Below are 13777 nucleotides of genomic sequence, written 5' to 3'. Positions count from 1 at the left end.
CAGACATTACGTCCTGGCTCCGGAGTGACTGCAAAGAAAAGGGCTATTCAACCAACTTGTTTTCCTCTTTCATGCTGACATGAGAACAAGAAATAAATTGTAGCACATGGGCCTCTGTCCTTTTTTGTATCCATTAATTATAGTAAGTAGTCACCCTAATTAAAACAATTACATTTAAATGTCTCCATATAAACAGATGTAACTATGAAGGTATAGTTCTACTAATAAGTATTAAGGTTCTCAAATGCCAAATGAATTTGAATACGCTCAGACCAAACGGTACTGTTCACATATGTATATGGTCACCCAGAGCAATGTTAGCAATGATCCCACCTAGCACAGTAACAGGCATCCCCAAATTAATAATGTTTACATGTGTGTTTAGAAAATTATAAACTCAGCAAAAATCCATTTTCTTTTCATAAAATCTTCAGATTTGATATTATGGTAATATTTAAGAATACACAAAGGAAGACAAAAGTCAAATAAATTACATTTTCATTCCTCATAAACTATGTAGTTATTAAAATACAAGCTAATACATCCTTAAAGTTCCAGAAATGAAACCAGGACATCACCTAACCCTATAGTCTCACTTAATAATTCAGAACATTAAAAATTAATACTGTTAATATAAAAACCATAAAAATGCCAAAATATATATTTATTCATACAGAAACTATTTGCATAGTGTTTTGTATTTCTTAATTGTAAAGAGGAGTCAAGTTATTTTAATTTTAATTGTATGGGGCTAAAAAATATATCACTTCATTTTAAAAGTTAGGATAAATTAATAAAACACAGAAATATTAATTCCTCTTCAATTTAGTTTTGCTTTTCACCTTTATAGAATAACTTAAATTTTTTTAAAAATTACTCACACTATCTACTAAAACAGTCACTCACTATTCCTCCTCCGATAACATTCAGAGGCCAGTATTTTATTGATTCGTTACTCACAATAAACAATAAAATAAGGGATCCACAGACAATATCTTTTCATCAAAGTAAATTGAGTTTTATTTATTTTAAAATACTTTAAATAAAAAATTATAGCCAAAAAATCTCAAGAACCTAAATTTGTATAAGGACATATTATTTATCAACAAACACATTTTATATTATGTGAATATTAAAACTTTAAAAGAATTTCAAGCTAGGAAATTATTTAGGAGAAACGAATTTTAAATTTTTGTTCCTATTTTTTTAGTGGTTGGTAACCCCTAATCAAAATGTAAAATCTTCATCTTGTCTTTGAAATTATTATAGTCTACCAGGGTGGAAGAAATTCATGCCCGGGAAGGGGGGCAGGGAGTGTCCCTCAGCCCAACCTGCACCCTCTCACAATCTGGGACCGCTGGCTGCCTGCCTGCCTACCTCATTGCCCTTAACAACTCGCCTGCCTGCTTCATTGCCCCTAACCACTCGTCTGCCTGCCTTATTGCCCCTATCCATTTTGCCTGCCTGCCTGGTCACCCCTAACTGCTCCCCTGCCTGCCTGATCACCTAACCACCTCTGCCTCGGCCCCCACCTGCTGTGGCGGTCACCTCTGCCTTAGCCCCTGCTGCTGTGGCTTTATCCAGAAGGACCTCAGAAATGACATCCAGAAGGTGGTTTGGCTGTTCGGTCTAATTAGCATATTATGCTTTTATTATTATGGATTCTTTGAGCATATTATAAAAATGATATTCCACCAAATTTTAAGATGAAAGTGCCTAGAGAACGCAGGCATGCACAAAGGATTCACAATTTATTAGCTACAACAAACACAGGAAGTTAGAAAATACTTTACTTTCCTAATGAAAACACTGAGGCTATTTTAAATGATCTAAAGAGATCCCCATTCGTGTGTACTGTGACAACTGTCAGTGCCTCAGCCATCTACAGCCTCTAAAATATTCTGACTTTCCTTTGTTCTTCAGAGCCTTACAGTAATCACCATTCTTTTCCGTTGCTTTGATGGTGAGATAGCAAACGCCAGAGAAATCCAGGGAGACCTTAGCACACACAGCCCCCGTTTCTAATAAGACATCTATTTGCATACAGCACCGGCGCCATTTAAAATGTGCTCTGATGGATGCGGAGAGGGAATCACAGATTTATATTAGCATGTACAATACCGAGATTGTTCTCCCGACCTGATTCCTGGGAGAGGGCATCTCACCACCTTCTTTTACAAAGAACATTCCCTGAGGAACTGACTTGCTCTGATGCCTAAAATGACTAAAATATGGATAAGAAAGTATTTATTATTTATGGACTTTGCTGTAGGAATAATTTGATTAAATCATCAGAGATTTTAACATTTTTGAAACTTAACACATAATTAAGGAAGGAGATACTAATTTTATTTAATATCTAAAATTGCATGTTAAAATGCAATCATAATTTCTTATTTAATTGAAACTTTCTACTCTTTAGAACTTTTAAGATTAAAAAGTGTTTTTGTTTAGCCCTGGCTGGGTGGTTCAATTTTTTAGGGTATCATTTAGATGTTCAGTTTTTTGGAGTATCATCCCAAACACCAAGAAGTTGATAGGGCAAATATGGGAGACAATTGATATTTCTCTCTTGCATCAATGTTTATCTCTCTTTCCCAAAATAAACCAATAAACATGTGCTCAGTTGAGGAATTAAAAAAAAAAAAAAGTTTTTGTTTTTAATACCCTTTCTTAAACTGGTTTTGCACATTAAAAAGTTGTTAAAACCATTGGTAATCAGCCAAAAACAAATTAAATTTAAAATTTAGGTAACACTACACACCCACTAGAATAAAGATTAACTATACACAAAATAACTGGAAGGATGCAAAACAACTGAAACTCTGATACATTATTTAAAAAATAAAAAATTTAAAAAATTAAATTTCCTTATGACCCAGAGATTCCATTTCTGGGAATATATCCAAAGAAACCAGAAACATTGATCAAAAAAACATACGCACCCCTATGTTCACTGTAGCATTATTTATAATAGCCAAAATTTGGAAGCAGCCCAAGTGCCCATCAGATGAGTTGATAAAAAAAAAAAAAAGCTGTGATATATTTAGAGAACAGAATTCTACTCGGCCATCAAAAAGAAGAAAATCTTACCTTTTGCAATAGCCTCGATGGACCTGTAGGGTATTATGCTAAGTGAGATAAGCCATTCAGAGAAAGACAAATACTTATATGTGGCATCTACTGAGCAAAATAAACAAACAAAATAGAAACAGACTCATAAATACAGAGAATAGTCTGACAGCTTTCAGAAGGGAGTTTGGGGGGTTGGGTAAAAAGGTAAATAGATTAAGAAGAAAAAAAAAATCCTCCTAGACATGGACAACAGTACAGTGATTACCAGAGGGAAAGGTGGTAAGGAGGTAGCAGAGGATAAAGGGGATGTAAATAGTGATGGAAGGAGACTTGACTTTGGGTGGTGAATACACAATACAATCTATATCTATATATATAAAACCCTAATATGCAAATAGATCGAACAGAGGAACAACCAAACAACTGGTTGCTATGATGTGTACTGACCACCAGGGGCACGTGCGGAACATGGTAGGCGTTGACCACAGCAGTAGGGTGGAGCAGGTGGGGGGGGGGGGGGGGGCACCAGACCAAGGCAGGGTGCTGGTCACTATTATCGGGGCAAGCTGCTGTTTGTAACTGAAAATTCTCCCACATGCCGAGGTCCCGCCCAGCGCCAGCACTGCTCCCTGATTGCTCAGGGCCACCTGTGGGTGCAAGTGGCGGCTGCCGGCCCGATCGCCCCTCAGGGCTTCTTCACCTCCCCCTGCTCCTGAGGGGCAATTTGGGCAACAGCCACTGCTTGCACCTGCTGCCAACAACATCCCTGCTGCACTTGCTAATGGAGTCCACCCCAATCACACCTGCTGCCAGCAGACGGGACTGGGGGCCATGGCAGGAAAGGTCATGGGGAGGGGGTGCAGAGAATGGGCCAAGACCCACCCCTGTGCCCACTGCAGCCTTGTGGCCCCCAGTTTCTTTAAAGGTACACAAATTCATGCTCTGCAAGGTACACGAATTCATGCACTGGGCGCCTAATATATACATAATGTATATATTATAGAACTGCACACCTGAAACCTACATAATTTTATTTACCAATGTTACCCCAATAAATCCAATAAAATTTTTAAGAAATTAAGCAATAGTAAGTGTGGGAAAGAGAACATATTTAAAGAAATAAAATAAAATAGGGATATTATCCAAGTGGGACTAATCTACTATCAGCACTTTAAATCTAGAGGTCAGAGAAGTCAGAGAAATTCAAAGTGAAAGGGATACGATGCACAAGAAAGTCTCTACTGCTGATTGGGGCCACTCTGCCAGAAATGTGTGTGGCCCGGAAAAGGTTACTCAGACGAGGAGGAAATGAGGACACCAGTCGTACAACCACAAGGAAACAAATCCAGCCATCAACCTACACGAGCTTAGAAGTGGGTTTTTCCAGAGAGCCTGGAACAGCCTGGTTGGCATTTGATTTCAAGTCTGGAAGACGCTGAGCAGAAGACATTATGTTGGCCTGCTGATCTATAAAACTGTGAGCTTAATAAGTTGCTGTTGCTGTTGTAAGCCACGTGGTTTATGGTAATTGGTTATGCGGCAATAGGAGCTAATACACACCTGAAACCTAATGGTAGGTTTCACAGATTTAAGCAATATTCTGGTCTTCATGATGATTCTGTAAATAATTTAGATGTGAATGCTAAAAAGCAATACAAACTTTTAAATAATAGTTTTTTTGGTTTCAATTATTAAAAAGGAAAAATATTTAAGTCTGACATAATCATATTTCATATTCAGGAAGGTAATGTCTCTGTAAATAGTGAAACTTTATTTAATTTTACAAGCAAGCTATACAAATTATCTCTACATAAATCCATAATCACATTTATTCACAATAAATCAATATATTTATTATAAAAATACTCTGGGAAAATTTTTATGTGTAAGTACATATACAGAATGTATAAGTACAAAGATAGTATGTGTGATATCTATCCTAGTGTCATCTTGTGCCAAAGAAATAACTCCATGCATTAAGTTTAGAGCATAAAGTATAATTAATTTTTAGTTAAATAATAAAATAAAGTTTCTAAAATAAAACCAGAGAAAAATAGCATCATTTGTGATTTAAAAAAAAAGAATAGAGGCAAAGAATAGAAAATAAAAAGAAGAGAATTATATCTTATAGTAAATAATGTAATTATATAAGAGAAAAGAAAAAGTTAATTTCCCAATGAAACAGACACTCAGGGAAGAATGAGAATGACTAAATTATCAAAACGGAAAATTAGAAGGTGGTTAATTTAATAACATAGGCTGACTCTTAATGAAAATTTCCTGCAATACCTAGAATACACTGGTAAAATGAAAATGATGAGTAAATTATTTCTCAAGTGTGATATATCTAGGAAATAGCTCAGTGAGAAAACAGCACACAAACAGAAAAACTCACATACAGAAGCAAAAGGAAAAACTGTTTACACTGGATTCACATTAAAAATCAAACATCACTCTTTCACATTCTGACAATCCCCACCTCCCCAACTACAGAAAGAAAACACACCATGGCTTTAATGCAATATTTCTTTCCAACCTAAAACAGCTGCAAAAAAATAAATCTTGTTGGAGATAAGCCTGTTATAAATATCAACACTCCCTTTAAATAAGGGAGTCCAGTTTTCATGCCATCTGCCTCTTTTTTTAAAGGGAAAACATATGAAAATCATAAACCAGAACATTGTTTGAAAGAAGGCATCTAAAAATGAGTGCAGTAAAAAGGCTACGGATGACTCTGAGGCCCGGTCTTTAAAACTGTCCTGTTTACCTCCAATCAGAAAATGGGTTTCATGAAAGTAAACAGCTCTTACTCCATGAAAAACCTGAAGTAATGAACAAAGACCAAAAAGTCCTGCCATGTGCCATACACACCACTGTTGATGTTTTAGCTACAATTTTCTTATATCTACTTTTTCCAAAACTTGATTACAGCCTCTTCAAATAGGTTCATGTCATAAGTACAAAAAAAGTGTTACTAACAGAACTGGTCTCTCCCGTTAATACAGATTCTATCCTCTGCAAAAATCATGCCTGTGCCTTACTCGACAAAGTGGGTTCTAATACTCGAGTGTGGATTTTATCTTAAAACCTTCTTTCTTCTTTTACCCTTAATTTTTTTCCATTCTTTGTTAACGACCTTGTGATGGAACATTTTAATTTTTTCTCTCCCACATCACTACTTCAATAATTAAGTCCAAAACCATATTCATTATTTAACTCCTAAAAGCATTCACACACACACACACACACACACACACACACACACACACACACAAAGGATTAATGCGAGATGGGTTATCCAAAAGAGGTGTTCCAACTAGTATGCTCGATATGCCTACAATAAAGGAATAGCCAGTATGGAAACCCTTGGACAGCTTAAAGAAAGGAGAAGAAGCATAAGGTAGAGAAAAATAACATCCTCTATCTTTAAAATAGATGAAACTGTTTAGTCCGTGTTCTCAATTCCAGGGCAGGGCTCTGAGAAGCTCCTGAAACAAAGGCCCTTAGGGAGCCCGGGTTCATTTCCTCCTCCTCCTCCTCCTCCCCCTGCCGCCCTCCTCACGCCCACGCAGACACACCTCTATATCACACACTAACCAGCACAACAAAATAATCAAATCACTTAATCACAAGCTCTTGCAGTCATTTTAAAGTGCTAAGACTGCACTTAAGTGTGTCCTTCATAGGAAAAATATGTCCTCAGACATTTTTTAAATTCAATTTCATTCTGTTTTAACTATGGACCACCTAGGCCTGTCATTATGTATATGTTATTTTACAAAAGATAAATGACATTTCATTGCTTTCTTGGAATGCTGAACTTCATGGTATGAGGGAGGAAAGAAAGAGATTTCTTCAACGTAATGGTCAATAAGATTTAATCTCAAATTAATTATTTAAAATAACCATTTTACAACAATAAATATTTCATATTTTTTGTAATTTGATGTAGGAACTGCAAATGACTGAACAGTTAAGATTATTGTTGTTGCAATAGAAAAACTATTTTGCCTTAGACCTATCAACGATTAGTTTAAAAGTAAAAGGCTTTTTTTTGGTATCACATTAAGTCTACTGTTTATTTTCTAACTTCCCTCCACTAGAATGTAGTAACACAAGAGCGGGAATCTTTGTTTTATTCACTGAAGAACCCAAGCAATATGGCATAGAGTAGATACTCAATTTTAAGAAAATATTCTCCATAAGACAGTTATGTTAACTTAAACATCCATGTTACACTTAATTATGATCCTATATAATAAAAGGGTAATGTGCAAATTGATCCTAATGGTAGAATGACCGTTCGCTATGACTTGCACTGACCACCAGGGGGCAGATGCTCAATGCAGGTCAGTGCGCTTCCACAGGGTGAGTGTCGCTCAGTCAGAAGCCAGCTCATGGCAGTGACAGTGGTGTGAGCCTCTCCTGCCTCCAAGGCAGCACTAAGGATGTCCGATTAACAGCTTAGGCCCGCTCCCTCTAACCCGTTAGTCGGACATCCCCCCAGGGCACCAGGCTGCCAGGGGGATGTCTGACTGCCAGCTTAGGCCCGATCCCCCGGGGAGTGGGCCTAAGCCATCAGTTGGACATCCCCCGAGGGGTCCCGGACTGCGAGAGGACACAGGCTGTGCTGAGAGACCCCTCAGAGATCATGAATTTTCGTGCACCAGGCCTCTAGTAAAAACTAAAAAACAATTTGAGTTATAATATATTACCACAAACTTGCTTTTATGAGAATATGTGCGTAATTAGTCTTTTCCTCTCTGGTCCTATCATTTTTTTTTTTAATTAAATGTATTGGGGTAGCACTGGTTAATAAGATTACATAGGTTTCTATAATACATTTCTGATAACAATATGCATACTGCACTGTGTGCACACCACCCAAAGTCCAATCATCTTCTGTTATCATATATTCGACCCTCTTCACCCTTTACTACACCCACTTCCCTTCCCCTTGGCAACCACCATACCCTCCGTGTCCGTGAGCTTCTGTTTGTGTTTCTTGTTTACTCATTTTCAGGTTTCTATCCACAGGAGTGAAATTTGATGGTTCTTACATTTTTGTTCTGATTTATTTTGCTTAGCATGCTATTCTCAAGATCCATCTATGCTGTCACAAATGGCAGTATTTCATCTCTTCTTGTGGCCAAAGACCACAAAATAATACAAGTAAAATCATTTTTACATTGTTATACTGCTTTTCATAAGAAAATAACAACATTCTGAACCCGGGTCCACTGCCAGAGGCAAACAAACCAAAACAAGAAAAACGAAGTCAAATAAAACAAACCCCAAGTCCAAAGGCCTTTTGCCAAACGTAGAGCAAACGAACACACCTTGCGTTGTGCTGCGGACACTGCCAGGTCTGGGCTGCGGGGGAAGGTGTGTCCAGAGGCAGGATCTCTACGGAAGAAGCTGCACTCCCATTCCTCGCAAGTTCACTCCCAGATCCCAATGACACTACTCTTAGCTGCCTTCTCCTACTGGAATCAAAATACAACAGGAGCATTAAACGGATCATCTGCTGTTCCCTAACTGTCCTCAAAATAAAGTCACTGGGTAGCATTTTCCAACAGCTCCTTTAAGATGTGCTAATTCTGATCCATGGTCAATTGAATTAAGTTGCTACGGCCGAATACACTTACAAATGCTGCATAATATGCCCCTTTTTTCACAAGACACGCTTTCATAAAAAGGCTTTGAGAAGTGCAAGAAGAGAAAACCCTAAATGGGGTTGGTTGCTCATGCTAAGCCCCACATCACCAAACCAAGACAAACACCATTTCAGCTCTCCCGGAAATGGAATCTTAAACCACCCTTATCAGGAATCACTTGATCGGCACTAACTAGTTAATCTGCCTCATAGGCCCTGCCATCTCCTAGGCAGTGGTTCTCAACCTTCCCAATGCCTCGACCCTGTGAAAGGGGTCGCAACACACAAGTTGAGAACCGCTGCCAGGGGTCACCTAAGACCATCGGAAAACACAGATATTTACATCACGATTCATAACAGGGACAAAATTACAGTTATAAAGTAGCAACGAAAATAGTTTTATGGTTGGGGGTCACCACAACATGAGGAGCTGTATTCAAGGGTGGCGGCATTAGGAAGGTTGAGAACCACTGTCCTAGAGGAAAGTAACTTGCAATAACCAACCCACGTTTTGGCCTGGATAAATCCCGTGTTCCCAATCCCTTCCAGAAGCTCCTCATTTTGTACAGTCCCTCAGCGCAGCTAGACTGAATGCTGCCCAAGTCAAACCAATTTTTGCTCAAATAAACTCTCAAAATGTTCAATATTTCTCAGTTTATCTTTTAACGAACTAAGCAGTTGGAATAAAAATACGTGTTAAAGAAACAGTATTTAATGACATGATTGCTGATGCCCACTTTTATTGATAAAGCTAAGAAAAGAAAAAAAAACAACAACTATTTTTAGCCTTCTATTTTAAAACAGAAGTCAGGAAGAGCCACACTGGAACTATCCCTAATATGTGTTTAGGCACAGGAAGTTAAATGTTATAGAAGATTGCTCACTGAAATTAAAGGAGTTTTAGGAGTCCGGTAATGATATTCCAGTGGCAAATACTAAATGTAACCAACTTGCCTTTGTCCAGTATGGACTGATTAAAGAGAAAATTTATGTATTTAATGCTTACTTCAAAAATACAATTTAATCTTTTCCCAAAATATTTGATAAATTCTCTCTTCACTTCCTTAAATATAGAAATATGGTTTAAGAGAATGATCAAAAGACATTTGGGATAAAATACAGCTGACATGGTTTTAAAAGACAATAACAATTTATGGAACATTGGTAGTTCCTATTTGATAAATGTTTTTTTGTTTGTTTGTTTTTTGTTTTGTTTGTTTTTCAGTCCTCACCGGAGGATATTTTTCCATTCATTTTTAGAGAGAGTGGGAGAGAGAGGGAGAGACAGAGAGAAATATCGATGTGAGAGAAACACACTGATTGGTAGCCTACTGCACGAGTCCTGACCAGAGCCTGGGCCCGGGGAGGAGCCTAAACTCTATCCACTAAGCCAAACCAGCTAGGGCTGTTAAAAAAGAAAACGAAAACAGACTGGGGATTGGCTGAAGACCTTGAACTAAAATAGAGAAAAAAAATACCCAATTCTGCTCCTGGCTTGTAGCTTTAGATATAAGTTACCCAGTGTCCCTGTGGGGTTAAGGAAAGAGTAATTTCCTTATGTTTTAAGAAGTTGATAGAAAACGCATGTTCTTAATCTAGCTTCCACTTACTGTTCACATTGTGTCTCTTTCTAAGAGCAGAGTCAATAGCTTTCCTTAGCATCTCCGAGTGGTACAGGATACTAAAAAGATCACTCGTCATTGGGTTACAGAGTACTCTGCTCCAGTACTTGCAGGGTATGTATATTCCCTAATAAAAAACCAGCGATGTCAAGCGGGGGAAAGGTATCATGCAGAACATGGCTGGTGCTACCGACCCAGAACTAATCAACCACGGAGGGACGAATGGGTTTCTTCCCCATTTCTAAGGAACTCAAAGATGAAGTTTGAAAAATACTATAAGCAGATGGGTCATAATCACGTGTGTTTGCAAACTCAGATCATATAGATCCGTGGTCAGCAAACTGCAGCTCTCAAGCCACATGTGCATCTTTGGCCCCTTGCGGGTGGCTCTTCCACAAAATACCACGGTCTATGTTGAAGAAGTGGCATTAGAAGAAGGTTAAGTTTAAAAAATGTGGCTCTCCAAAGAAATTTCAATGGTCGTACTGTTGATATTTGGCTCTGCTGACTAAAGAGTTTGCCGACCACGGATATAGACAAAAGATATAGACAAAAGGAGAGGTTAAAAGTGTAATCAGTAGCACTTGACATCTGTGTAGATGATTGCTTTAAAACTACTTTCACACCCAGTTATTCTCCTTACAGGGAACAGAGGGCACATCAGCATCCTCACTGGATAGATAACCATCATGCGGGTTTATGGCCCAAAGACCAACATTTTCCAACCCTGCCCGGTTCCTGACTTCTAGGCCCAGTCCTTCCTGGTGTTAACACGCTGGAAAAGCTTCCTTCTTGGACATGCAGACAGTGAGCCTCGCAGAAGGAAGTAGAAGCAGACTTTCAGCTCCTTTTCTCTGGGGAATGTTTATTCTGCCGAATCACGTGGGACCAGGTGATGTGGCAAAGAAGAGATAGTTACTTGTGGTTACCACCTCAGAGTTCGTTACTTACGATGGGCCAATGAAGCAAAAAATGGGGAGTCCAACGCTACTCTTCCCCCCTGCCCACAGTAGGAACTGAAAGGGGAGATCACACATCTCCTGTCCCAGAATGCACTGCCTCAACTTCCTGGAAAGCTCTTTGAGCCAAAGGGGCAGCAGCAAGAAAAAGAATTCGAGCGAGAAGAAGCCAGGTCTCCTCTGCTCCTATTCCTGGTCACCCACATGGACACCACCAACACCTGGTGGGCGCAGGAGTTCATCCAGCACCAGGAACAAACGCCCCCCCCCCATCACCACCACCCCCTCCCCCAACAAAACCACCCCACACCTCTTCTCTGCACCTGTCCTGTCTGCAGATACTTGTTGATTAAGAAAGGAAGGGGGAAGAATGTGGAGGGGCGTAAAATGGCAAAAAAAAAAAAAAAGAAAAGAAGGCCTGAGCTTGACCTCCAGAACAACGCAGGGAGCTGAAACACCGAAATAAACCAACGCCAATCACCAGACTCAGCAGCACAAAGGAGCCAGCCGGCCTGGATGCCCGGGGAGGTGGGCGGGGCCAGGGCCCAGGGCCGGCAGGCCCCGCCCCTCCACGCAGGCAGGCAGAGCGGAAGCCGCGCGTTCCTTAGCAACCGCGGCGGCCACGCCCACCGCAGCCCCGGTCCGCGCAGCTCATTCCCACCTTAAGCGGCCGGCCCCTGAGTCGCGGCCGGACCCAGGGGGTGTCCCCAGGCCCGGGCCCCTCCTCTCCGGGCCCCCCTCCGCCCAGCCCGCCCCGGGAGCGGGGAGACGGTCTCTCAGAGACGCGGTCTCTCTCAGAGACGCGGTCTCTCTCAGAGACGCGGTCTCTCTCAGAGACGCGGTCTCTCTCAGAGACGCGGTCTCTCTCAGAGACGCGGTCTCTCTCAGAGACGCGGTCTCTCTCAGAGACGCGGTCTCTCTCAGAGACGCGGTCTCTCTCAGAGACGCTGAGGAGGAGGAGGCGCGCCCGCCTGCGGCCCCGGACCCCGGGCTTCCGGGCCGGGCCACCCCGCCGCCCAGCGTCGCCCGCGCCGGACACACACACACACCTCCGCTCGGCCGAGGCGAGGCCCACAGGCTTCGGCACCCGCTGCGCACGGCGCCCCGGGCCCCGTCACTGGGAGACGGTGGCGGGAAGAGCGGGCGGGCGGCCGGCACGCTTCCCCTCCCGGAGCGCGGGGCGGAAGGGGGCGGGGCTCCGGGAAGGGCGGGGCTCCGGGGGAGGGGGCGGGGCCAGCCCTCACCCCGCGTTCCGATTGGCCGGCCTCTCTCCCGCCTCCGGGCCGTCCTGGAGGACGCCAGCGCATCTTCCCTGAGGCCTGAACTTAACCTTGGACTTGAACCCTAGGTTCAGACACCGACCTGGAAATGAGACTGTGTACGTTTAAAATGAGGACACCGCCCACCCCGTGTTGCTCAGTGGTCAGGCATCGGCCTATGAGCCAGGCGGTCCCGTTAGATTCCTGGTCAGGACACGTGCCTGGGTTGCGGGCTCCATCCATTCCCGGTATGTGGCGTGCAGGAGGCAGCCAATCCATGATTCTCTCTCATCATTGATGTTTCTCTCTCTCTCTCTCTCACTCCCCCTTCCTCTCTGAAATCAATAGAAATACAATATAATTTATAAAATGAAATAAGGACGCCTACTTGTTTTATAAATATAAAACACGAAAGTGCATTCCTTCAATTTATTGAATATCACCACATACTGAATCCATCCACTTTGACGACAAATACATACCTACCAATAAGTGAATCTAAAAATTAAGTGAGTGAAAAATCTGGTGAACAGAATCGACTGGTGAACATAATAGAATCAGGGACATAGAAAGGGAGTGGTCTGGCAATTCTCAGGGGCAAGAGGGTGTGAGGGGTGCAGGAAGAGATTGGACAAAAATTTCACACCTATAGATGAGGACAATGGAGTGGGGAAAAGGGCATGGGGTAAGGTGAGGAATCAGGTGGAGGGGAGCTTTGGGGGGGGGGATGAACAATTGTAATAATCTGAACAATAAAGATTTATTTAAAAAAAAAAAAAAAAGAATCCATCCACTGTCTCCAGGGAGCATCTGGATGCAAGTATGCACCCTCTCAGGAAACAATGTTGTTTGCCAGTTCAAGCCATAAGGATGCGTCACCGCCAAAACCTGTTTGGCTCAGTGGATAGAGCATCAGCCTGAGGACTGAAAGGTCCCAGGTTCTATTCTGGTCAAGGGCATGTACCTTGGTTGTGGGCACATCCCCAGTATGGGGTGTGCAGGAGGCAGCTGATCAATGTTTCTAACTCTCTATCCCTCTCCCTTTCTCTCTGTAAAAAAATCAATAAAATATCTTTAAAAGAAAAAAAAGATGCGTCACCATAGGAAAGGTGATTCCTGAAACATGCCCAACAACTGAGGCTTGCAGGAAGGTCCAGGAATCCAGTCTGACATTTACAAAATCAGTTGGGAAACATGTGACAATGG

The 13777-nt window shown here is 41.5% G+C and overlaps 1 protein-coding gene across 4 annotated transcripts in view; it reads right to left on the bottom strand.

Moving 5' to 3' along the window:
• TRIQK (triple QxxK/R motif containing) overlaps positions 1–12501 on the bottom strand; it is a 37414-nt gene extending 24913 nt beyond the window's left edge. Inside the window, exons 1-2 of one of the 4 annotated variants that reach the window (XM_084864767.1) lie at positions 12362–12501; positions 8415–8561 (exon numbers count right to left, since the gene is read on the bottom strand). The gene's annotated coding sequence lies outside the window, so the exon portion shown is untranslated. Of the gene's footprint in view, positions 1–8414; positions 8562–10341; positions 10360–12361 lie in introns of those variants that run through there. The other 3 variants (XM_084864768.1, XM_084864769.1, XM_084864770.1) reach the window with 3 other exon arrangements.
• Between the last annotated feature and the right edge of the window lie 1276 nt (positions 12502–13777).

The sequence above is a fragment of the Pipistrellus hanaki genome (assembly GCF_964339955.1).
Source record: "Pipistrellus hanaki genome assembly, chromosome: 17".
Taxonomy (NCBI): domain Eukaryota; kingdom Metazoa; phylum Chordata; class Mammalia; order Chiroptera; family Vespertilionidae; genus Pipistrellus; species Pipistrellus hanaki.
The sequence above is the reverse complement of the archived record's forward strand: the minus strand, read 5'-3'. Positions and strand labels throughout refer to the sequence as shown.